At 42.8% G+C, this 24549-nt stretch overlaps 1 long non-coding RNA gene across 2 annotated transcripts in view; it reads right to left on the reverse strand.

Moving 5' to 3' along the window:
• Positions 1 to 24549, reverse strand: part of LOC124035204 — a 373317-nt gene that overhangs the window by 344400 nt on the left and 4368 nt on the right. Inside the window, exons 2-3 of one of the 2 annotated variants that reach the window (XR_006838701.1) lie at positions 17714 to 17790; positions 11154 to 11918 (exon numbers count right to left, since the gene is read on the reverse strand). The exons of the other annotated variant lie outside the window; for it this stretch is intronic. This is a non-coding gene — a long non-coding RNA (uncharacterized LOC124035204). Of the gene's footprint in view, positions 1 to 11153; positions 11919 to 17713; positions 17791 to 24549 lie in introns of those variants that run through there. 2 annotated transcript variants of the gene reach the window in all.

Genomic DNA, 24549 nt, shown 5'->3' on the forward strand with positions numbered 1-24549 from the left:
GGCCTGTGATTGTGTGAGCGCTGTAAAGGCGCGACCCTCAAGTCTGTCTGGAACACAGTGTCTGCCTGCTGACACTCCATGGGAGTTGAGCTGCTATCACACAACCCAGCACACCAGAGGGCTTCAGAAACGATTTACACCCCCTGACTTTCTCCACATTTTGTTGTGTTACAGCCTGAATGTAAAATTGATTAAATTGAGATGTTGTGACACTAGTTTGCACACAATACTCCATAATGTCAAAGTGGAATTATGTCTTGAAATGTTCAAATTATTTACAAATTAAAAGCTGAAATGTCTTGAGTCAATACATATTCAACCCTTTTGTTATGCCTAAATAAGTTCAGAATAAAACATTTGCTTAACAAGTCACATAAATTGCATGGACTTACTCGTTTTGCAATAATAGTGTTTAACATGATTTTTGAATATTTATCTAAATATCTGTACCCCACACATACAATTGTCTGTAAGGTCCGTCCGTCGAGCAGTGATTTTCAAACACAGATTCAACCACAAAGACCAGGGCGATTTTCCAATGCCTCACCAAGAGCTCCTGACTTTAAAACAGTTTGATTTTAATAGTTGTGATATGAGAAAACTGAGGATGGATCAACAACATAGTAATTACTCCACAATACTAACCTAACTGACAGAGAGAAAAGGAAGCTGGTACAGAAAAAAATATTCCAAAACATGCATCATGTTTGCAACAAGGCACTAAAGTAAAACTGCAAGAAATGTGGCAAAGAAATTAACTTTATATCCTAAATACAAAGTGTTATGTTCAGGGCATATCCAGCACAACACATCACTGAGTACCACTCTTCATATTTTGGAGGCTGCATCATGTCATGGGTATACTTGTCAGCTGCAAGGACTAGGGAGTTTTTTTGTTGGATAAAAATAAAAACAGAATCGAGCTAAGCACAGGTACAATACTAGTGGACTAACCTGGTTCAGTCTGCTTTCCAACCGACAATGGGATACAAACTCACCTTTCAGCAGGACAATAACCTAAAACACAAGGCCAAATATACACTGGAGTTGCTTACCAAGACAACATTGAATGTTATTGAGTGGCCTTGTTACAGTTGACTTAAACCAGCTTGAAAATCTATGGCAAAATTTGAAAATGGCTGTCTAACAATGATCATCAACCAACTTGAAGAATTTTTAAAAGAATAATGAGCAAATATTGTACAATCCAGGTGTGCATAGCTCTTAGAGACTCACCCAGAAAAACTCGCAGCTATAAAATCACTGGCAAAGGTGATTCTAACATGTATTGACTCAGGGGTGTGAATAATTGGTTATTTTAATTAATTTATTTGCAAATTATGGTGGAAAATAAGTATTTGGTCAATAACAAAAGTTTCTCAATACTTTGTTATATACCCTTTGTTGGCAATGAGAGGTCCAACGTTTTATGTAAGTCTTCACAAGGTTTTCACACACTGTTGCTGGTATTTTGGCCAATTCCTCCATGCAGATCTCCTCTAGAGCAGTGATGTTTTGGGGCTGTTGCTGGGCAACACAGACTTTCAACTCCCTCCAAAGATTTTCTATGGGGTTGAGATCTGGAGACTGGCTAGGCCACTCCAGGACCTTTAAATGCTTCTTACGAAGCCACTCCTTTGTTGCCCGGGCGGTGTGTTTGGAATCATTGTTATGCTGAAAGACCCAGCCACGTTTCATCTTCAATGCCCTTGCTGATGGAAGGAGGTTTTCACTCAAAATCTCACGAAGTTACATTTTGGTTTCATCCGACCATATGACATTCTCACAATCTTCTTCTGGATCATCCAAATGCTCTCTAGCAAACTTCAGACGGGCCTGGACATGTACTGGCATAAGCAGGGGGACACGTCTGGCACTGCAGGATTTGAGTCCCTGGCGGCGTAGTGTGTTACTGATGGTAGGCTTTGTTACTTTGGTCCCAGCTCTCTGCAGGTCATTCACTAGGTTCCCCCGTGTGGTTCTGGGATTTTTGCTTGTGATAATTTTGACCCCACGGGGTGAGATCTTGCGTGGAGCCCCAGATCGAGGGAGATTATCAGTGGTCTTGTATGTCTTCCATTTCCTAATAATTGCTCCCACAGTTGATTTCTTCAAACCAAGCTGCTTACCTATTTCAGATTCAGTCTTCTTAGCCTGGTGCAGGTCTACCATTTTGTTTCTGGTGTCCTTTGACAGCTCTTTGGTCTTGGCCAAAGTGGAGTTTGGAGTGTGACTGTTTGAGGTTGTGGACAGGTGTCTTTTATACTGATAACAAGTTCAAACAGGTGCCATTAATACAGGTAACGAGTAGAGGACAGAGGAGCTTCTTAAAGAAGAAGTTACAGGTCTGTGTGAGCCAGAAATCTTGCAGGTGACCAAATACTTATGTTCCACCATAATTTGCAAATAAATTCATTAAAAATCCTTCAATGTGATTTTCTGGATTTTTTTTCTCATTTTGTCTGTCATAGTTGAAGTGTACCTATGATGAAAATTACAGGCCTCTCTCATCTTTTTAAGTGGGAGAACTTGCACAATTGGTGGCTGACTAAATACTTTATTGCTCCACTGTATGCATACTTTGAAGGCACTGTACACCATCACACTTAAGAGAACAGACAATTAACACACACACTTTCTCTTAGAAAACACTAACAGGCTCACTCTTACACACTCGCCAAAACCTCATTCTCAGAATCACAGATTCTCTCACTCTCTCTCACACACATAATTTCACAAAATAAAACTTGATTGTGTACACCGTACAGTATATCAGAATGGTAAACCGATCCAGTGGGATGCAGTTGCAGCAATCAACAGATCTGTTTTCCCCGTTCCCCTGGGCTGACCTCCTGGTACGGATTGGCAGAAGGAAAACACTCAGAACTTTGTTATCATCCACTTCTTCACTCCCAGAGAGCCCTTGAACTCATGCCACATCTGGGATAATCATATTTGTAACCATAACAAAGATATGAGGAGGTAAATCAAAGACAGACTTTCCCAGGCCAAGAGAGAAGTGATTTTTTTCTCAATGAAAAAGTAAAATGGAGTTTCCTTGGCATTCATCACGTGAGAGAGACAAAGCGAGCGCAAGTTTTGCTTTGAACAAACAAGCACTCATTCGTTTGGTCATTCTCCCATGGAATCAGACCCTGCCCCATTCCAAACTGAGTGACCTTCCTGAGTCTCCCTTCGCTTTGAAAAACAAAAGGCCTATTCTATATTAGGCATATTAAAACCCACTGAGTGTGACTGAAAACACAGGTTTTGATGTGTCAATACCAGATCAGTTATCATAATGTCTCAATGTTGACCTTTAGAGAGTCATCATCCAACAGGCTGCATTCCATGATAAACTGATAGAAAAGCTATGTATTTAGTCTAGTTGTAAGTGGTAAGCCAGGAAGATTAGATTTTTATTTAGCAGATGTAGTTTCAGTATACAGTAACATACTTAAGCTCCAACAGTGCAGGTGTGAATGATTTTTTTTTTAAATAAAAACATATTTACAACTGTGGCAACTGTGGGGGGGTATGCGTTACAACCAGGTGTGAGTAAGATACATTTGCACCCAAATATATTGACGCCCATCCACTTTTCCTAAATAGCTCCCTATTTCTTCTCAAATAGGCAAAAGTTGGTGGACACCTGCTTGTCAAACATCTTATTCCAAAATCATCGGCATTAATATGGAGGTCCCCCTGTGCTGCTATAACAGCCTCCACTCTTCTGGGAAGGCTTTTCACTAGATGTTGGAACATTGCTGCAGGGACTTGCTTCCAATGAACCACAAGAGCATTAGTGAGGTCGGCACTGATGATGGGCCATTACCAATCCCAAAGAAATCAACAATCAAGGACAAGAATCCCCTAAACTTTGGCTCATACCGCCCTATAAACCTTTTGTGCTGCAATTATAAAATTCTCACTAAGGTCCTCACACGCCATTTAGAAACAGTGATGCCTAATTGAATTAACTCTGACCAACCCGGATTTCTCTCAGGTAGGCAATCTTTCTATAATATGCAGCGGCTATTTAAAAGTTCTTTACACTGCCCACCCAACTCTGCAGGCAGAGGTCATCATCTCTCTTGATGCTGAGAAGGATTTCGACCGGGTTAAGGGAATATCTATTTACAGTACTAGAGATTTGGGTTTGGCCCGTCATTCCTTTCCTGGATTAAGATTTTGTACTTGTCCCCAGTGGCTTCTGTTCACACAAACAACGTTACCTCTAGCTATTTCCCTCTCCACAAGGGGGCCAGGCAGAGTTTCTGTTTATCCCATTACATTACATTACATTTAAGTCATTTAGCAGACGCTCTTATCCAGAGCGACTTACAAATTGGTGCATTCACCTTATGACATCCAGTGGGACAGTCACTTAACAATAGTGCATCTAAAACTTAGGGGGGGTGGGGTGAGAGGGATTACTTATCCTATCCTAGGTATTTGTTATGGCTATTGAGCCTCTTGCTATCGCCCTGCGCCCGGAGGAGAGGATTAAGGGAATATTAAGGGAATATTAAGGGGCGACATAACTCACAAGGTGTCCTTATATGCAGACTCTCTTCTTGTATACATCTCTAACCGTGGAGTGTATACCCCATCTCTTGGACATGCTACAAGGTTTTGGGACATTCTCTGGTTATAGGTTAGACCTAACAAAGTGTGCTCCTCCCCATTAATCAGTTAGCAGAAGGTATTGGGTATGCCAATTTCCCATCTATAGACCACCCTCTGCCCCCAGCTGTGCTCTGGACACCATATGTGAACTGATTACACCCCATCTATCTTCAGAGCTCGTGCTGCAAGGCGACCTGAACTGGAACATGCTTCACACCCCAGCCATCCTACAATCTAGACTTGATGCCCTCTATCTCACGCAAATTATCAATGAACCTACCAGGTACCTCCCCAAAGCCTTAAACACGGGCACCCTCATAGATATCATCCTAACCAACTTCCCCTCTAAATACACCTCTGCTGTCTTCAACCAAGATCTCAGTGATCACTGCCTCATTGCCTGCATCCGTAATGGGTCAGCAGTCAAACGACTTCCACTCAACACTGTAATATGCTCCCTGAAACACTTCAGCGAGCAGGCCTTTCTAATCGACCTGGCCGGGGTATCCTGGAAGGATATTGATCTCATCCCGGCAGTAGAGGATGCCTGGATATTTTTTTTAAATGCCTTCCTAACCATCTTTAATAAACATGCCCCGTTCAAGAAATTTAGAACCAGGAACAGATATAGCCCTTGGTTCTCCCCAGACCTGCCCTTAACCAACACAAAAACATCCTATGGCATTCTGCATTAGCATCGAACAGCCCCCGTGATATGCAGCTGTTCAGGGAAGCTAGAACCCATTATACACAGGCAGTTAGAAAAGCCAAGGCTAGCTTTTTCAAGCAGAAATGTGCTTCCTGCAACACTAACTCAAAAAAGTTCTGGGACACTGTAAAGTCCATGGAGAATAAGAACACCTCCTCCCAGCTGCCCACTGCACTGAAGATAGGAAACACTGTCACCACTGATAAATCCACCATAATTGAGAATTTCAATAAGCATTTTTCTACGGCTGGCCATGCTTTCCACCTGGCTACTCCTACCTCGGTCAACAGCACTGCACCCCCAACGGCAACTCGCCCAAGCCTTCCCCATTTCTCCTTCTCTCAAATCCGTTCAGCTGATGTTCTGATAGAGCTGCAAAATCTGGACCCCTACAAATCAGCCGGGCTAGACAATCTGGACCCTTTCTTTCTAAAATTATCTGCCGAAATTGTTGCCACCCCTATTACTAGCCTGTTCAACCTCTCTTTCGTGTCGTCTGAGATTCCCAAAGATCGGAAAGCAGCTGCGGTCATCCCCCTCTTCAAAGGGGGGGACACTCTTGACCCAAACTGCTACAGACCTATATCTATCCTACCATGCCTTTCTAAGGTCTTCAAAAGCAAAGTCAACAAACAGATTACCGACCATTTTGAATCTCACCATACCTTCTCTGCTATGCAATCTGATTTCAGAGCTGGTCATGGGTGCACCTCAGCCACGCTTAAGGTCCTAAACGATATCTTAACCACCATCGATAAAAAAACATTACTGTGCAGCCGTATTCATTGATCTGGCCAAGGCTTTCGACTCTGTCAATCACCACATCCTCATCGGCAGATGTCTTCACTATTATTCTACAATGTAGAAAAAATTTAAGAAAAACCCTTGAATGAGTAGGTGTGTCCAAACTTTTGACTGGTACTGTATATCTAGAGAGACCTAGGCCCACAGGCAGGCCGGACCTTCCCAATTCTTTACACTACCACTGGTCAGCAAATATATCTAAATGTGTTTATTGGGTTTCTACATTTGAAAACAAGGATGGTCCAACTGGGCCATCATGGAGTTAGTCAAGCATTCCAACTTCTCCTGTCTCGCTCTTGTGCTCCCCATTGCCCATGAACCTAGGCACCCATGTTTTGAATCCCTTAAAATCTGGTCCCAATTCCAAAATCACTTTAGCCTGAAACAAGCAAGCTGCTTTTCTCCATTAACATCTAATGATCTCTTCGGCATTCCAGTTCTGGCATAGGAATGGTCTAGTGCTTTTTGTAACCTATTTGTCTCATTCGATATTCTGAGGGTTGACCATAATATTCCCAATACCCACTTTCTTAGATACCAGCAAACTCGCAGCTTTGCCAAAAAAACATTTCCCTTAATTTCCACTCTAGCCCACTAAGTGTCCAGTCGAGAGGTGCTTAGATCTTAACCCGTATCTGAAGGGCACGGAACATTAATCCGCCATCCTTGGCAAATACAAAATCTGCATGGGAGCAAGACATGGGTGGCGAGCTACCCGGTGATATATAGCAATATAGTATTAAGACTATCCACACCTCATCATTTTGCTAAGGCATGGGCTCATTCAGTTCAAAGTTTTCCAAGTCTCCATTACTCAAATGACAGATTGGCAAAAAAATCCAAATGTTGACCCCAAGTGTTTGAGATGCCACTAGAGTCCAGTGACTTTGGGACACGTTTTACTTTATTTAACCAGGTAGGCTAGTTGAGAACAAGTTCTCATTTGCAACTGTGACCTGGCCAAGATAAAGCATAGCAAATTTGACACATACAACAACAAGAGTTACACATGGAATAAACAAAACATAGTCAATAATACAGTAGAACAAAAGAAAACAAAAAGTCTATATACAGTGAGTGCAAATGAGGTAAGATAAGGGAGTTAAGGCAATAAATAGGCCATGGTGGCAAAGTAATTACAATATAGCAATTAAACACTAGAATGGTGGATGTGCAGAAGATGAATGTGCAAGTAGAGATACTGGGGTGCAAAGGTGCAAGATAAATAAATACTGTATGGGGGATGAGGTAGGTAGATAGATGGGCTATGTTCAGGTGCAGTGATCTGTGAGCTGCTCTGACAGCTGGTGCTTAAAGCTAGTGAGGGAGATAAGAGTCTCTAGCTTCAGAGATTTTTGCAGTTTGTTCCAGTCATTGGCAGCAGAGAACTGGAAGGAATGATGACCAAAGAAGGAATTGGCTTTGGTGGTGACCAGTGAGATATACCTGCTGGAGCGCGTGCCATGGGTGGAGTGGGTGCTGCTATGGTGACCAGTGAGCTGAGATAAGGCGGGGCTTTACCTAGCAGAGACTTATAGATAACGTTTTGGTTATGCCAATCTTTGAGTGGCTTTTGGGACTCCATTTTTGAGGCACTCTCACATATGTGTAATACAACTGTTAGCCCCAACCCGTTCACTGCCAGAATGCTACCACGCTTCAGGCGATTGCAATAGCCTTTGTCTCGCTACTTGCTCGCCGCCCTGTCCTCTTTCACTGGAAGGCTGCAAATCTGCCCTCCTTTATGCAGTGGGTTAATAATAATAATATATGCCATTTAGCAGACGCTTTTATCCAAAGCGACTTGCAGTCATGTGTGCATATATTCTACGTATGGGTGGTCCCGGGGATCGAACCCACTACCCTGGCGTTACAAGCGCCATGCTCTACCAACTGAGCTACAGAAGGACCACTAAGCAGGTGATGTGATCTCTGCCTCTGGAGAAGGTTAGGTACACTGTGCATTGATCCTGACAAAAGTTAGACTAAACCTGGTCCGCATTAATACAATACGTGGAGAGCCTGTCTTAGTGTAACATGCATATTTTGGTAAGCAATCATGTCTGTTCTAGTGGCCATATATTGTGCTGATAAGATTCAACTATAATTATGATACCGATTTTATTTTTATTTAACTTTTTCCATTGTATTTGGTTTCTATTAATGTTTATGTTTTTGTCCTATTTAAATGTATTTTTCTATGTTATCCTTGTATGATCCCTTGGTGGGTGGGTGGGTGGGTGGATTGGAGGGAGGGAGGGAGGGGTGAAATGATGGGAGGGTTTGGATGGATGGATGGATGAATGAGGGGTTGGGGTTGAACTGTTCTCATATCTTAAAATCTGTTAGTAAAAAAAAGAAATAAAATACACAAGAATGGAGCTATATGCAGGGAGTACCAGATCAATGTGGAGCTATATACAGGGAGTACCAGTACCAGATCAATGTAAAAGGTATTTGAGATAAATATGTACTTGATGGCAGGGTAAAGTGACTAGGCATCAGGATAGATAAGAGTAAAATAACGAACAGAGTAGCAGCAGCAAATTATTAGTATGTGTATTTGTGTTGTGTCGGTATGCTTGTGTGTGTGTGAATGTATGTGGGTTTTGTGTGAGAGTTTCAATGTAGAATGTGAGTATATGGTTTGTATATACAGTCTAGTGAGTTTGCGTAGAGTCACCACAAGAAAGAGTCAGTGCAGATAGGTTGGGTACCATTAATTTACTATTTGTCAGTTTGACTATTTAGCAGTCGTATGACTTGGGGGTAGAAGCTGTCTCGGAGCCTGTTGGTCTGAGAACCGATGAGCTGGTACCATTTGGCGGTCGGTAGCAGAGCGAACAGCCTATGGCTTGGGTTGCTGGACTCTTTGGCAATTTTTTGGGCCTTCATCTGACACAGCATGATATAGAGGTCCTGGATGGCAGGGAGCTCGGCCCGAGTGATGTACTGGGCTGTCCGCACTACCTTCTATAGCTCTTTTCGGTCAAGGACAGTGAATTTGCCATACCAAACGGTGATGCAGTCAGTCAAGATGCTCTCGATGATGTAGCTGTAGATCCTTTTGAGGATCCAAGGGCCCATGCCAAATCTTTTTAGCCTCCTGAGTGTGGAAGAGGCACTGCCGTACCCTCTTCACGACTGTGTGGGTGTGTGTGGACCATGTTAAGTCGTTAGTGATGTGGACGCCAAGGAACTTAAAACTCTAGAGCCACGCCACGCCCTGTCGATGTAGATGGGGGCTGGCTCTCCCCTCTTTCTCCTATAGTCCACTATCTGCTCCTTGGTCTTACTGATGTTGAGGGACAGTTTGTTGTCCTGGCACCATAATGCTAAGTCTCTGACCTCCTCCCTGTAGGCTGAGTCATCGTAGTCGGTGATGAGGCCAACCAGTCATGTCGTGAGCAAACTTGGTGTTGGAGTCGTGCATGACCACGCAGTTGTGGGTCAACAGGGAGTACAGGAGGGGACTAAGCACACACCCCTAAGGGCCCCCCATGTTGAAGATCAGCATGGCAGAATTGTTGTTGCCTACCCTCACCACTTGGGGGCTGCCTGTCAGGATGTCCAGGATCAATCAATCAATTTAATTTATGAAGCCCTTCTTACATCAGCTGATGTCACAAAGCGCTATACAGAAACCCAGCCTAAAACCCCAAACAGCAAGCAATGCAGGTGTAGAAGCACGTTGGCTAGGAAAAACTGCCTAGAAAGGCCAGAACCTAGGAAGAAACCTAGAGAGGAACCAGGCTATGAGGGGTGGCCAGTCCTCTTCTGGCTGTGCCTGGTGGAGATTATAACAGAACATGGCCAAGATGTTCAAATGTTCATATATGACCACCAGGGTCAGAAAATAATAATCACAGTGGTTGTCGAGGGTGCAACAGGTCAGCACCTCAGGAGTAAATGTCAAAAGTTGAGCTGTAGTCTATGAACAGCATTTTCACATAGTAATTTCCCCTCTTGTCCAGGCGTGAGAGGGCAGTGTTAAGTGCCTGTGGATCTGTTGGATCGGTACGCAAATTGGAGTGGGTCTCTGGGACAATGGTGTTGACCAGCCTTTAAAAGCACCTCGCAGGTAGACGGATATTTTTTTTTACACATTTGAGCATGGTCAAGTTATTAATTACACTTTAGATTGTGTACCAATGCACCATTTCACTACAAAGATACAGGCATCCTTCTTCAGTTGCCGGACAGGAAGGAAACTGTTCAGAGACTTCACCATGAGGCCAAACAGTTACAGAGTTGAATGGTTGTGAGAGGAGAACACCGAGAATGTATCAACAACATTGTAGTTGCCCCACAATACTAATCTAAATGAGTGAAAAGACAGAAACTTGTACACATTAAAAGTATTTCAAAACATGCATCCTGTTTGCAACAAGTTACTTTAGCAATATTGCAAAAAATGTGGCAAAGAAATTCACTTTTTGCCCTGAATAATAATAATAATAATAATAATAATAATGCCCTGAATACTAAGTGTTGTGTTATGTTTGGGGCAAATCCAACACAGAGTATCCCTCGTCTTATTTTAAAGCATGGTGGCGTCTAAATCAGCAAGGACTAGGGATTTTTTTAAGATAAAAAGAAACAGAATACAACTTTAAGCACAGGCATAATCCTACAGAAAAACCTGATTCAGTTAAAACAAAAGGCCAAATCTACACGAGTTGCTTACCAAGATGACAGTGGCCTTGTTACAGTTTTGACTTAAAATCGGCTTGAAAAACTATGGCAACTTTAAAATGGCTGTCTAGCAATTTTCAACAAACTAGACAGAGCTTGAAGAACTTTAAAAGAATAATGGGCAAATATTGTACAATCCAGGTGTGGAGACTTACACTCCACACCTTAGAGACTTACCCCAAAAGACTCACTGCTCTCTAATCACTGCCAAAGATCCTATAAAGTATTGACTCAGGGGTGAATACTTATGTAAATGTGTTGTTTAATTTTCAATACATTTGCAAAAATGTCATTATTGGGTATTGTGTGTAGATGGGTGAGAAAAAAAATATTGAATCAATTTTGAATTCATGCTGTAACACAGGAAAATGTGGAATAGGTCAAGGGGGTATGAATACTTTCTGAAGGCACTGTAACTATAATTGTGCCAAATACATTTTCTCCAGCTATGAGTTGGTTTGCTAACTATAGGTGGCAAGCTTGCAAGCTCAAGCTTCTTTGTTACATTAGAGAATCCTGGATCAAGAGTGAGTAGCCTTGAAATAGTTGGTTGTTTCATTTGATTTCAATCTCTTTTGACCACACCCTTTTTGTTTTGAACAAAACTTCCCATACATATTTGTCCAAGGTAGAAGAGGTCAGAAAGTTACTTTTTGGACCTGAATAACAAAACATTTAAGAGATTGAGGTGTTCAAAGTTCACCCATTTTGCACAGCCCCACAATATCATGTCTTCATCACTGGAAAATATAAACAGTTGAGTTTGATATCATTTAAAAGCTTGCAAACAGGGTTGTCAAATTATTTTTTAAATGAAAATTGTCATTTTAAAACTATTTTTACCGTCAATTATCTAGAAATGCATAAACTACGATTTTTTTTACATTTTTGCAATGGTTGTTGTAGCTTAGACCCTATTTTACATCATCTGAGGTGTTTGTCTTGTACCCGCTATCAGTTGAGACACAGCATACTCTTAAAATGCGGGTTGGTGTCATTTCACTGTCTTCGTTTTTCATGTTGCTTCTTTGTCAGATCTGGAGTTCTTCTGATTTTACAATTATGCTTTCGTTTTTCATATCTGGAAATGGAAAGGAAGCATAACATGAAATGAGCATGTCTCAAAACATATGAAAAATCTTACTGTTATGGACACGTCATCCCATAGTAGAGACTGAATGGCTTGCTTACTGACTGACTGTGTGTGTGTGTATCCTAAAGAAGCGACTGAATGGCTTACAGACTGTATGTGTGCTACAGTAGGGACTGAATGGCTTAGAAACTGTGTGTGGACATCCTATAGTATACACTAAATGGTTTACTGAGTGTGTGTGTGTGTGTGTGTGTGTGTGTGTGTGTGTGTGTGTGTGTGTGTGTGTGTGTGTGTGTGTGTGTGTGTGTGTGTGTGTGTGTGTGTGTGTGTGTGTGTGTGTGTGTGTGTGTGTGTGTGTGTGTGTGTGTGTGTGTGTGTGTGTGTGTAGACTTCCTAACACTGTAGGGTATTAACTTCCTATAGACACTGTATGAGGGCATAGGCTTCCTATAGACTAACTATATGCTAATTACTCTTTCTGTAACCTCTCCAACCCTAACCTTTCCTTCCTTCTGTAGTCTTCCAGCAGTTCTGGGTTGGTGTAAACTTTCTCTGAATTTTGTCAGCCTTCGCTAAAGCTTTCTTTTTGTCCCTTGCTGACTGTCTGCAATTAAACAGGACATAAAGCAAATTTAGTCAATAATATTTAAATTAATAGTTCATTTTTTTATATATATTACATATATATACACATATATATATATTATATATATATATATATATATATATATATATATACAGTGCCTTGCAAAAGTATTCGGCCCCCTTGATCTTTGCGACCTTTTGCCACATTTCAGGCTTCAAACATAAAGATATAAAATTGTATTTTTTTATGAAGAATCAACAACAAGTGGGACACAATCATGAAGTGGAACGACATTTATTGGATATTTCAAACATTTTTAACAAATCAAAAACTGAAAAATTGGGTGTGCAAAATTATTCAGCCCCTTTACTTTCAGTGCAGCAAACTCTCTCCAGAAGTTCAGTGAGGATCTCTGAATGATCCAATGTTGACCTAAATGACTAATAATGATAAATACAATCCACCTGTGTGTAATCAAGTCTCCGTATAAATGCACCTGCACTGTGATAGTCTCAGAGGTCCGTTAAAAGCGCAGAGAGCATCATGAAGAACAAGGAACACACCAGGCAGGTCCGAGATACTGTTGTGAAGAAGTTTAAAGCCGGATTTGGATACAAAAAGATTTCCCAAGCTTTAAACATCCCAAGGAGCACTGTGCAAGCGATAATATTGAAATGGAAGGAGTATCAGACCATTGCAAATCTACCAAGACCTGGCCGTCCCTCTAAACTTTCAGCTCATACAAGGAGAATACTGATCAGAGATGCAGCCAAGAGGCCCATGATCACTCTGGATGAACTGCAGAGATCTACATCTGAGGTGGGAGACTCTGTCCATAGGACAACAATCAGTCGCATATTGCACAAATCTGGCCTTTATGGAAGAGTGGCAAGAAGAAAGCCATTTCTTAAAGATATCCATAAAAAGTGTCATTTAAAGTTTGCCACAAGCCACCTGGGAGACACACCAAACATGTGGAAGAAGGTGCTCTGGTCAGATGAAACCAAAATTGAACTTTTTGGCAACAATGCAAAACGTTATGTTTGGCGTAAAAGCAACACAGCCCATCACCCTGAACACAGCCCATCCTCACTGTCAAACATGGTGGTGGCAGCATCATGGTTTGGGCCTGCTTTTCTTCAGCAGGGACAGGGAAGATGGTTAAAATTAATGGGAAGATGGATGGAGCCAAATACAGGACCATTCTGGAAGAATGGAAAAGATTTGAGGAAAAGATTATGATTATTAGAAAGCAAATTACGGACTCCTCTTTAAACCTGCGTATTCCTCCAAACCTCAGTTGTCCTGAGTCTGCACAACTCTGCCAGGACCTAGGATCAAGAGAGACGCTCAAGTGTTTTAGTACTATATCTCTTGACACAATGATGAAAATAATCATGGCCTCTAAACCTTCAAGCTGTATACTGGACCCTATTCCAACTAAACTACTGAAAGAGCTGCTTCCTGTGCTTGGCCCTCCTATGTTGAACATAATAAACGGCTCTCTATCCACTGGATGTGTACCAAACTCACTAAAAGTGGCAGTAATAAAGCCTCTCTTGAAAAAGCCAAACCTTGACCCAGAAAATATAAAAACTATCGGCCTATATCGAATCTTCCATTCCTCTCAAAGATTTTAGAGAAGGCTGTTGCGCAGCAACTCACTGCCTTCCTGAAGACAAACAATGTATACGAAATGCTTCAGTCTGGTTTTAGACCCCATCATAGCACTGAGACGGCACTTGTGAAGGTGGTAAATGACATTTTGATGGCATCGGACCGAGGCTCTGCATCTGTCCTCGTGCTCCTAGACCTTAGTGCTGCTTTTGATACCATCGATCACCACATTCTTTTGGAGAGATTGGAAACCCAAATTGGTCTACACGGACATGTTCTGGCCTGGTTTAGGTCTTATCTGTCGGAAAGATATCAGTTTGTCTCTGTGAATGGTTTGTCCTCTGACAAATCAACTGTACATTTCGGTGTTCCTCAAGGTTCTGTTTTAGGACCACTATTGTTTTCACTATATATTTTACCTCTTGGGATGTTATTCGAAAACATAATGTAAACTTTCACTGCTATGCGGATGACACACAGCTGTACATTTCAATGAAACATGGTGAAGCACCAAAATTGCCCTCGCTAGAAGCATGTGTTTCAGACATAAGGAAGTGGATGGCTGCAAACTTTCTACTATTAAACTCGGACAAAACAGAGATGCTTGTTCTAGGTCCCAAGAAACAAAGAGATCTTCTGTTGAATCTGACAATTAATCTTAATGGTTGTACAGTCGTCTCAAATAAAACTGTGAAGGACCTCGGCGTTACTCTGGACCCTGATCTCTCTTTTGAAGAACATATCAAGACCATTTCGAGGACAGCTTTTTTCCATCTACGTAACATTGCAAAAATCAGAAACTTTCTGTCCAAAAATGATGCAGAAAAATTAATCCATGCTTTTGTCACTTCTAGGTTAGACTACTGCAATGCTCTATTTTCCGGCTACCCGGATAAAGCACTAAATAAACTTCAGTTAGTGCTAAATACGGCTGCTAGAATCCTGACTAGAACCAAAAAATTTGATCATATTACTCCAGTGCTAGCCTCTCTACACTGGCTTCCTGTCAAAGCAAGGGCTGATTTCAAGGTTTTACTGCTAACCTACAAAGCATTACATGGGCTTGCTCCTACCTACCTCTCTGATTTGGTCCTGCCGTAAATACCTATACGTACGCTACGGTCACAAGACGCAGGCCTCCTAATTGTCCCTAGAATTTCTAAGCAAACAGCTGGAGGCAGGGCTTTCTCCTATAGAGCTCCATTTTTATGGAACGGTCTGCCTACCCATGTCAGAGACGCAAACTCGGTCTCAACCTTTAAGTCTTTACTGAAGACTCATCTCTTCAGTGGGTCATATGATTGAGTGTAGTCTGGCCCAGGAGTGGGAAGGTGAACGGAAAGGCTCTGGAGCAACGAACCGCCCTTGCTGTCTCTGCCTGGCCGGTTCCCCGTTTTCCACTGGGATTCTCTGCCTCTAACCCTGTTACGGGGCTGAGTCACTGGCTTGCTGGGGCTCTCTCGTGCCGTCCCTGGGGGATGCGTCACCTGGGTGGGTTGATTCACTGTTGTGGTCGGCCTGTCTGGGTTCCCCCCCACCCCTTGGGTTGTACCGTGTCGGAGATCTTTGTGGGCTATACTCGGCCTTGTCTCAGGATGGTAAGTTGGTGGTTGAAGATTTCCCTCTAGTGGTGTGGGGGCTGTGCTTTGGCAAAGTGGGTGGGGTTATATCCTTCCTGTTTGGCCCTGTCCGGGGTGTCCTCGGATGGGGCCACAGTGTCTCCTGACCCCTCCTGTCTCAGCCTCCAGTATTTATGCTGCAGTAGTTTATGTGTCGGGGCTAGGGTCAGTTTGTTTATCTGGAGTACTTCTCCTGTCCTATTCGGTGTCCTGTGTAAATCTAAGTGTGCGTTCTCTAATTCTCTCCTTCTCTCTTTCTTTCTCTCTCTCGGAGGACCTGAGCCCTAGAACCATGCCCCAGGACTACCTGACATGATGACTCCTTGCTGTCCCCAGTCCACCTGGCCATGCTGCTGCTCCAGTTTCAACTGGCCTGGGCCCTAGGACCATGTCCCAGGACTACCTGACATGAGGACTCCTTGCTGTCCCCAGTCCACCTGGCCATGCTCCTGCTCCAGTTTCAACTGTTCTGCCTTACTATTATTCAACCATGCTGGTCATTTATGAACATTTGAACATCTTGGCCACGTTCTGTTATAATCTCCACCTGGCACAGCCAGAAGAGGACTGGCCACCCCACATATGCTCTCTCTAATTCTCTCTTTCTTTCTCTCTCTCGGAGGACCTGAGCCCTAGGACCGTGCCCCAGGACTACCTGACATGATGGCTCCTTGCTGTCCCCAGTCCATCTGACTGTGCTGCTGCTCCAGTTTCAACTGTTCTGCCTTATTATTATTTGACCATGCTGGTCATTTATGAACATTTGAACATCTTGGTCATGTTCTGTTATAATCTCTACCCGGCACAGCCAGAAGAGGACTGGCCACCCCACATAGCCCGGTTCCTCTCTAGGTTTCTTCCTAGGTTTTGGCCTTTCTAGGGAGTTTTTCCTAGCCACCGTGCTTTTACACCTGCATTGTTTGCTGTTTGGGGTTTTAGGCTGGGTTTCTGTACAGCACTTTGAGATATCAGCTGATGTACGAAGGGCTATATAAATAAATTTGATTTGATTTGATTTGATTTGATTTGAAAACCTGATTGAGTCTGCAAAAGACCTGAGACTGGGACGGAGATTTGTCTTCCAACAAGACAATGATCCAAAACATAAAGCAAAATCTACAATGGAATGGTTCAAAAATAAACATATCCAGGTGTTAGAATGGCCAAGTCAAAGTCCAGACCTGAATCCAATCGAGAATCTGTGGAAAGAACTGAAAACTGCTGTTCACAAATGCTCCCCATCCAACCTCACTGAGCTCGAGCTGTTTTGCAAGGAGGAATGGGAAAAAATGTCAGTCTCTCGATGTGCAAAACTGATAGAGACATACCCCAAGCGACTTACAGCTGTAATCGCAGCAAAAGGTGGAGCTACACAGTATTAACTTAAGGGGGCTGAATAATTTTGCACGCCAAATTTTTCTGTTTTTGATTTGTTAAAAAAGTTTGAAATATCCAATAAATGTCATTCCACTTCATGATTGTGTCCCACTTGTTGTTGATTCTTCACAAAAAAAATACAGTTTTATATCTTTATGTTTGAAGCCCGAAATGTGGCAAAAGGTCGCAAAGTTCAAGGGGGCCGAATACTTTCGCAAGGCACTGTATATATGTTTTTTTTTTAAGTCTGTATGAATAAATTCTCATTACCAAAACAAAAGTTCTCTACCACAAATGGCCTTAAATTGCAGCAGTAAGTGAGAATGGGTGTTGTGGAGGATGAGGAACCTTAGCATGTTTTGCTAACATTAGAGAAGACATGATGACTAAGCAAATTTTTACTCAATGTTCATAATTAGACATGAATTAAGTATATTTTCATTTAAAAAAATGATCTAACGTTTTTTTTTTTTATGTGGAAAACTACCTATATCGGTAATGATAATCAATACTGTCGTGTTCACAGTCTGACAAGAGAATGTTTAACTTTTAACTGGAGAATTATAAAAAAGAGATCTGCTTACCTGGTAGCCATCTTGAAGGTACTGGCAGATGTGTTGCTTCATTCAAAATCCAACTTTCTTTGTGTGTGTAAAAAGTCCTTCAAAAATGTTGTGGAGGATGATAACATCAGTCATGGACACTTCATTTTTCCACAATTTTTTCAGTATTATTTTACATGAATATAAATGAATATATAGTATAACATCCATTAATTTTTTTCAGAATATTTTAATTTTACTGTTTTAATTACAACATACATTCAGACATAGCTGAACGTGTTGCAGTAATGAGAATTTCAGCAGAAAATGCAATAAAATACAAAAATAATGAATTCCTATGTTGAAATGACTCTTTGTGCAAGGTAGAGAACAGTATTCTCTTTATTATATTACATGTTTTATGTTTAAAATCATTACTGCCATGGCATATTATTGGTTTCATGAGAATGACCCACCCAGTTGTATGAGCTGTATGAGCTGGGTTGTTTGTCCTTGCATTGAATTTATGTTCGCTGTCACTTGCTAGAATTTAGCTGTCACGCCTTGGTCTTAGTATTTTGTGTTTTCTTTCTTTATTTGGTCAGGCCAGGGTGTGACATGGGTTATTGTGGTGTGTTTTTTGTCTTGGGGTTTTGTGGGGTGTCTACGTAGTCTATGGCTGCCTGAGGCGGTTCTCAATCAGAGTCAGGTGATTATCATTGTCTCTGATTGGGAGCCATATTTAGGCAGCCATATTCTGTGAGTGTTTCGTGGGTGATTGTTCCTGTCTTTGTGTTTGCACCAGATAGGGCTGTTTCGGTTTTCGTTATTTCATTTCGTTATTTTTTGTAGTTTCTGTATGTATAGTTTTCCTTCATTAAAATATCATGAATCATCATCACGCTGCATTTTGGTCCGATCCTTGTTCTACCTCTTTGTCAGAGGAGGAGATAGAAGAGAGCCGTTACAGAATCACCCACCACACCCGGACCAAGCTGCGTGGTGACAGGCAGCGACAACAGCAGCAGCAGGAGCAGCGCGACAAGAATTTCTGGACTTGGGAGGAAATCCTCGACGGGAGAGGACCCTGGGCTAAACCAGGGGAGTGTAGCCTCGCCAAGGTGCAGCGAGAGAAGGACTGGACATGGGAGGACGAACTGGAGGGTGAAGGACCTTTGGCTCAGCCTGGAGAATATCGCCGCCCCAAGGAAGAACTGGAGGCGGGGAAAGTGGAGAGGCGATGGTTTGAGGAGGCAGCACGGCGACGCGGATGGAAGCCTGAGAGTCAGCCCCAAAACTTTCTTGGAGAGGGCTTACAGGGAGTATGGCTATGCCAGGTAGGAGACCTGTGCAAACTCCCTGTGCTTACCGGGGGGCTAGAGAGACCGGGCAGGCACCGTGTTATGCTATGGAGCGCATGGTGTTTCCAGTGCGGGTGCATAGCCCGGTGCGGTTCATACCAGCTCTTCGTATTGGCCGGGCTAGAGTGGGCATCGAGCCAGGTAAGGTTGGGCAGGCTTGGTGCTCAAGAGCTCCAGTGCGCCTGCACGGTCCAGTCTATCCAGAGCCACCTCCACACACCAGTCCTCCGGTGGCAGCTCCCCGCACCAGGCTTCCTGTGCGTGTTCTCTATCCAGTTCCACCAGTGCCAGCACCACGCATCAGGCCTACAGTACGCCTCGCCTCTCCAGCGCTGTCAGAGCCTTTCTCCTCTCCTGCGCTGCCGGAGTCTCCCGCCTGTTTAGCACAGCCAGAGCCTTCCTTCTCTCCAGCGCTGCCGGAGTCTCCTGCATGTTCAGTGCAGCCTGAGCTGCCAGCCTGCATGGAGCAGCCTGAGTTGTCAGACTGCATGGAGCAGCCAGAGCTGCCAGTCTGCATGGAGCAGCCAGAGCTGTCAGTCTGCATTGAGCAGCCAGGGCTGCTAGGTTGCATGGAGCAACCAGAGCTGCCAGTCTGCATGGAGCTGCCAGTCTGCATGGAGCAGCCAGAGCTGCCAGTCTGCATGGAGCAGCCAGAGCAGCTAGATCTGCCAGTCAGCCAGAGTCTTCCAGATCTGCCAGTCAGCCAGAGTCTTCCAGATCTGCCAGTCAGCCAGACCTGCCAGTCAGCCAGACTCTTCCAGATCTGCCTTTCAGCCAGACTCTTCCAGATCTGCCTGGCAACCAGACTCTTCCAGATCTGCCTGGCAACCAGACTCTTCCAGATCTGCCTGGCAACCAGACTCTTCCAGATCTGCCTGGCAACCAGACTCTTCCAGATCTGCCTGGCAACCAGACTCTTCCAGATCTGCCTGGCAACCAGACTCTTCCAGATCCGCCAGCCAGCCAGGATCTGCCGGAGCCAACTACCTGCCTGAGCTTCCTCTCAGTGCTGAGCTTCCTCTCAGTGCTGGGCTTTCCCTCAGTGCTGGGCTTCCCCTCAGTCCCGAGCTGCCCCTCAGTCCCGAGCTGCCCCTCAGTCCCGAGCTGCCCCTCAGTCCCGAGCTGCCCCTCAGTCCCGAGCTGCCCCTCAGTCCAGTGGGGTTCTGGGTGAGGACTACTAGGCCATGGTCGGCGGCGAGGGTGGACTATCCCAGGACGCGAGGGGGAGAAACTAAGACATTTATGGAGTGGGGTCCACGTCCCGAGCCGGAGCCGACACCATGGACAGACGCCCACCCGGACCCTCCCTATGGTTTTGAGGTGCGTCCGGGAGTCCGCACCTTAGGGGGGAGGGTTCTGTCACGCCTTCGTCTTGGTATTTTGTGTTTTCTTTATTTATTTGGTCAGGCCAGGGTGTGACATGGGTTATTGTGGTGTGTTTTTTGTCTTGGGGTTTTGTGGGGTGTCTACGTAGTCTATGGCTGCCTGAGGCGGTTCTCAATCAGTCAGGTGATTATCGTTGTCTCTGATTGGGAGCCATATTTAGGCAGCCATATTCTGTGAGTGTTTCGTGGGTGATTGTTCCTGTCTTTGTGTTTGCACCAGATAGGGCTGTTTCGGTTTTCGTTATTTCATTTCGTTATTTTTGTCGTTTCTGTATGTATAGTTTTCCTTCATTAAAATATCATGAATCATCATCACGCTGCATTTTGGTCCGATCCTTGTTCTACCTCTTCGTCAGAGGAGGAGATAGAAGAGAGCCGTTACATAGCTAGCATCATCTATGGGAATTCGCTAGAATTTTGTTAGAATTTGTTTAGAAATAAATAGCGCACGGTGTGTGCACTATCAGTAATACCATATAGTAGGGCTGCACAATCAATCTAATTCAGGTATTCAGGTATATTAACGTGCAATAGCCATATCGCAAGAGGCAGCGATACTCCTTTCTTTGACACTATTAAAACAAAAACAAATAGACAGTGGTACCTTCTCCAGTGAGATGCGCTAGACTCCGTTCATTCCCTCTCTACATGCACAGATGATGCTAACCAATCACAAGCGTGCTCTCGCACTCGCCAATTACGTGTGTCCCTGCTTAAAGTGCGCAGCTAGATTCTGGTGAGGAAAGAAAGGGCTTCACTTCACCGTAGCTCCATTGTAGGCAGAGTGTGTTTCGGAAACATAAGTGCTGCTAGTGCTAATGAGAACATTGATTCAGTGCGAAAGAAGGGCGCATCTTCAGTTGTATGGCAGTATGTAGTCTACAGGCAAACAGATGTCAGTCAACCAAATGCAAGTGTTTTGCAAAAAGTGCCTCAGAGTTGTAGCAACAAGACCCAACACAACAAATGTATTCAAAGATGAACCATCCCTTACTTTACAACGATTGTATGATGAAAAAAAGCACCCGAAAGCAGCAAAGTCCCTCAACTACTAACAATAAACAGACATTGATTGCCGAGGCGTTTTCAAATGTAACGCCCTACAAAAAAGCATCCCGCAGATGCATACAAATCACTGAGGCTATCACCCATCACATAGCCAAAGACATGGTTCCTATTAATATTAACACAGTCAGCAAAGATGGCTTCAGGAAGATGATAAACAAACTGGACAGGAGATACAAGATTCCATCTCGCACATATTTCTCCCAAGACGCCATACCAATACTGTATAACAAAATGAAGAGAGAAGTTGTAGCACAGCTGACATGTGGATTATGACGCGGCTATAGCAGACCTTTGGTTTAGTGGGTCATTCTCACGAAACTGACATTTGATTTTTTTTAAACCTAGTGTCATTTATGAAATGTCCTTTTGGATAACTGCGATTAGGACCTTTACTTATCTATTTCGCAATTATTGTTGTCTAAAAAAATCTGATTATGCATTTTATCACCATTTTCATTACAGTCCAAACAAGTAATAAACAAATCAATTTCAAATGATGTTTTAACACTGCTCCCGTAATGAAAAGGTCCGAGTTAAACAAACGGCTTTTTAGCCGTTTTGTAAATGAGAAGGCCAAGTGGGTTAAAGGGATTGTTTAAGAATAAGAACGCAATTCTGAAGGCATGAAAGCAAATAAATTAACTTCTATTAATCTTCTAGATCAGTGTTTCCCAAACTCATTCCTGGGGCCTCCAAGGCGTGCACATTTTGAAGTTTTCCCTAGCACTACACAGATGATTAAAATAATAAACTCATTATCAAGCTTTGATTATTTGAGTCAGCTGTGTAGTGCTAGGGCAACAACAAAAACATCCACCCCTTGGGGTTACCTGGACAGAGTTTGGGAAACTCTGCTCTAGATGATGCAACATTAGAGAATACAACTTTATTTAAAAACTCCAATCAGTTTTCACAGGAACTTCAAAAAGTGTTATGGTAATGAGATATGTCCACAGACACTGTGTTTGTACATAATAAATATTATAGCTTAATGTAAACTTCAACTAGTATAACATTTTTATGATTTATGGCCAAACTACAGCAACATTCTTAAGTGTTTTATTAAAATAAGTTTGGTTTTTATGATGTATAACTGTATAAAATGACCTGAGAATGTAATTTCAGTCATGAGAATTTGGGGTGAATGTACAATAATCTGGCAAAAGTTTATAATCTATTTAAAATAAGACACTTTGCCAAAAACTACACTACTTAGTCCTCAGAATGATCATTGATTTGTGCAGATGTATCATGGTTTTGTAACTTAACTTGCTACAGACATGTTTAAAACTGGTTTCATGAGAATCACCCTTGATTTCGGTTAGCACAATATGTATTAATTTATATGATCTCATTTTAGAAGTGATGTGCGCTACCCCGACACTTATTTTAAACATTTTAAAATGTGTTTGAAAAATCGCTGGTGAAGCCACAAATAGGAAATAGCATATGTGGACAAAATAAACAAGGTGGCAAAAGCAACAGGTAGCCAAGTTGATAATAGATAGGTTTTGCAGTTCAAACCCAGAATACACATCTGGATGTTAAGACTGCATTGCTTATTATAGAAATCCCTTCATATGAAACTGCTGTAGTTACAGAGCATATCCAACAAAAGTGAGTTCATAACTACAAGAACAGTACTTGTTACCCAGTTGTTGAGCTAAGGGATGCATTGTGGCTCATAAAAAAAGCCTGACCTCATTGTCATCATTGTCTTCCAAAACATAATACTTAGGAAACACTATCACTATATACCCAGAATTGGGCCAAGCATTCCATTATGTTGAGATCTATTCAACTTTGTACACTCTATTGACTAAACGTTGACTAAACGTTTAAATATATCTTCAGATGGCCAATATAACATTCTTATATACTGTATCATATTGCTGCCAATACAGGGGAAGTCCATTCAGGACTTGAACCCGTGACCCTGCACATAATAGTCCAACATCTCTTAAGCCAATAACAGGCCAAGAGTGGAGAACTTCTTGACTAGGTCGCTGGTGCTGTACTTAGGACAATACATCTAGGATACCTGGAATCCCACCAGATGTATCCTGTTGGGATTCATACCAGCAAACGTTTGGTTTCTGGCCTGCCATTTTTGACTTTGTGTCCCACCATTTCAGCTGTCTGGTGAATTACATCACACCATAATGGTTGATCAGTGAACAATACACACTCATACCAAATAATAAGAAAAGATGAATTAATAAAACCCCACCGCTTCAAAACATCCAACTTTTTAAAGAGCATTGGCTTGTATCTAATTTTAAGGAATTGACTGTATAATAATTAAATTATTGGTATAAATGGACAAAACATTTCAACCCGCGACCCACCTACACCTCTGCCCGACCCAAAGTATATCTAGGCTATATGCGGTCCCTGAATGTCAGAAATGGGATTAGAACCTACACCCCCAAGGGAGACTGCAACCTAAACGCATCCTGACCTCCAACTTCCAATTAACCCACGGTAACGGCATCCCACGTCTGCCTCCAAAGCAGCACCTTACTGTGATTGTGTGAAATAGGTAGCGTAGAGATGTGGTATTGAGGGCAGATATTCAGGGGGCAGAAGCTTCTGGTGCAAAGGTGTCCATATTATTTTCAGTTTTCAATAGTGATAGCCGGCGATTAATATTTACAAGACAAACAGGTGAACAATACTTACTGCTGAAGCAAAATAACAAACCTCACTGCCTAAAACAGGCTCACCCTGTAGCTTCCATAGATCTTACAGGTTGGATTGTGTGTATCTGGCTCAAGCAGCTTCCCCACTTGAATTCTAAAGCAGAACTGCATTGCTCTCCAAAACGAGCCCATATATACACCTGAAGTACACTTCCTGGAACATACCAATATGTTTGGCTAAAATAACACCAAAATCTGGCAAATACAAATTGAACTGGCTTCCTCATAATTACCCCATTACATACATTCAGTCTAAAACAAACCTGACCACTTCCATGTACAGTTTAAAATTGGGCACACGTTAAACAACAATCATTAATTGTTAAGTGAATGGAACTGGCAAATGGCGGCAGCCCACAACT

Source organism: Oncorhynchus gorbuscha, linkage group LG01 (genome assembly GCF_021184085.1).
Source record: "Oncorhynchus gorbuscha isolate QuinsamMale2020 ecotype Even-year linkage group LG01, OgorEven_v1.0, whole genome shotgun sequence".
In the NCBI taxonomy this organism is placed as follows: Eukaryota; Metazoa; Chordata; class Actinopteri; order Salmoniformes; family Salmonidae; genus Oncorhynchus; species Oncorhynchus gorbuscha.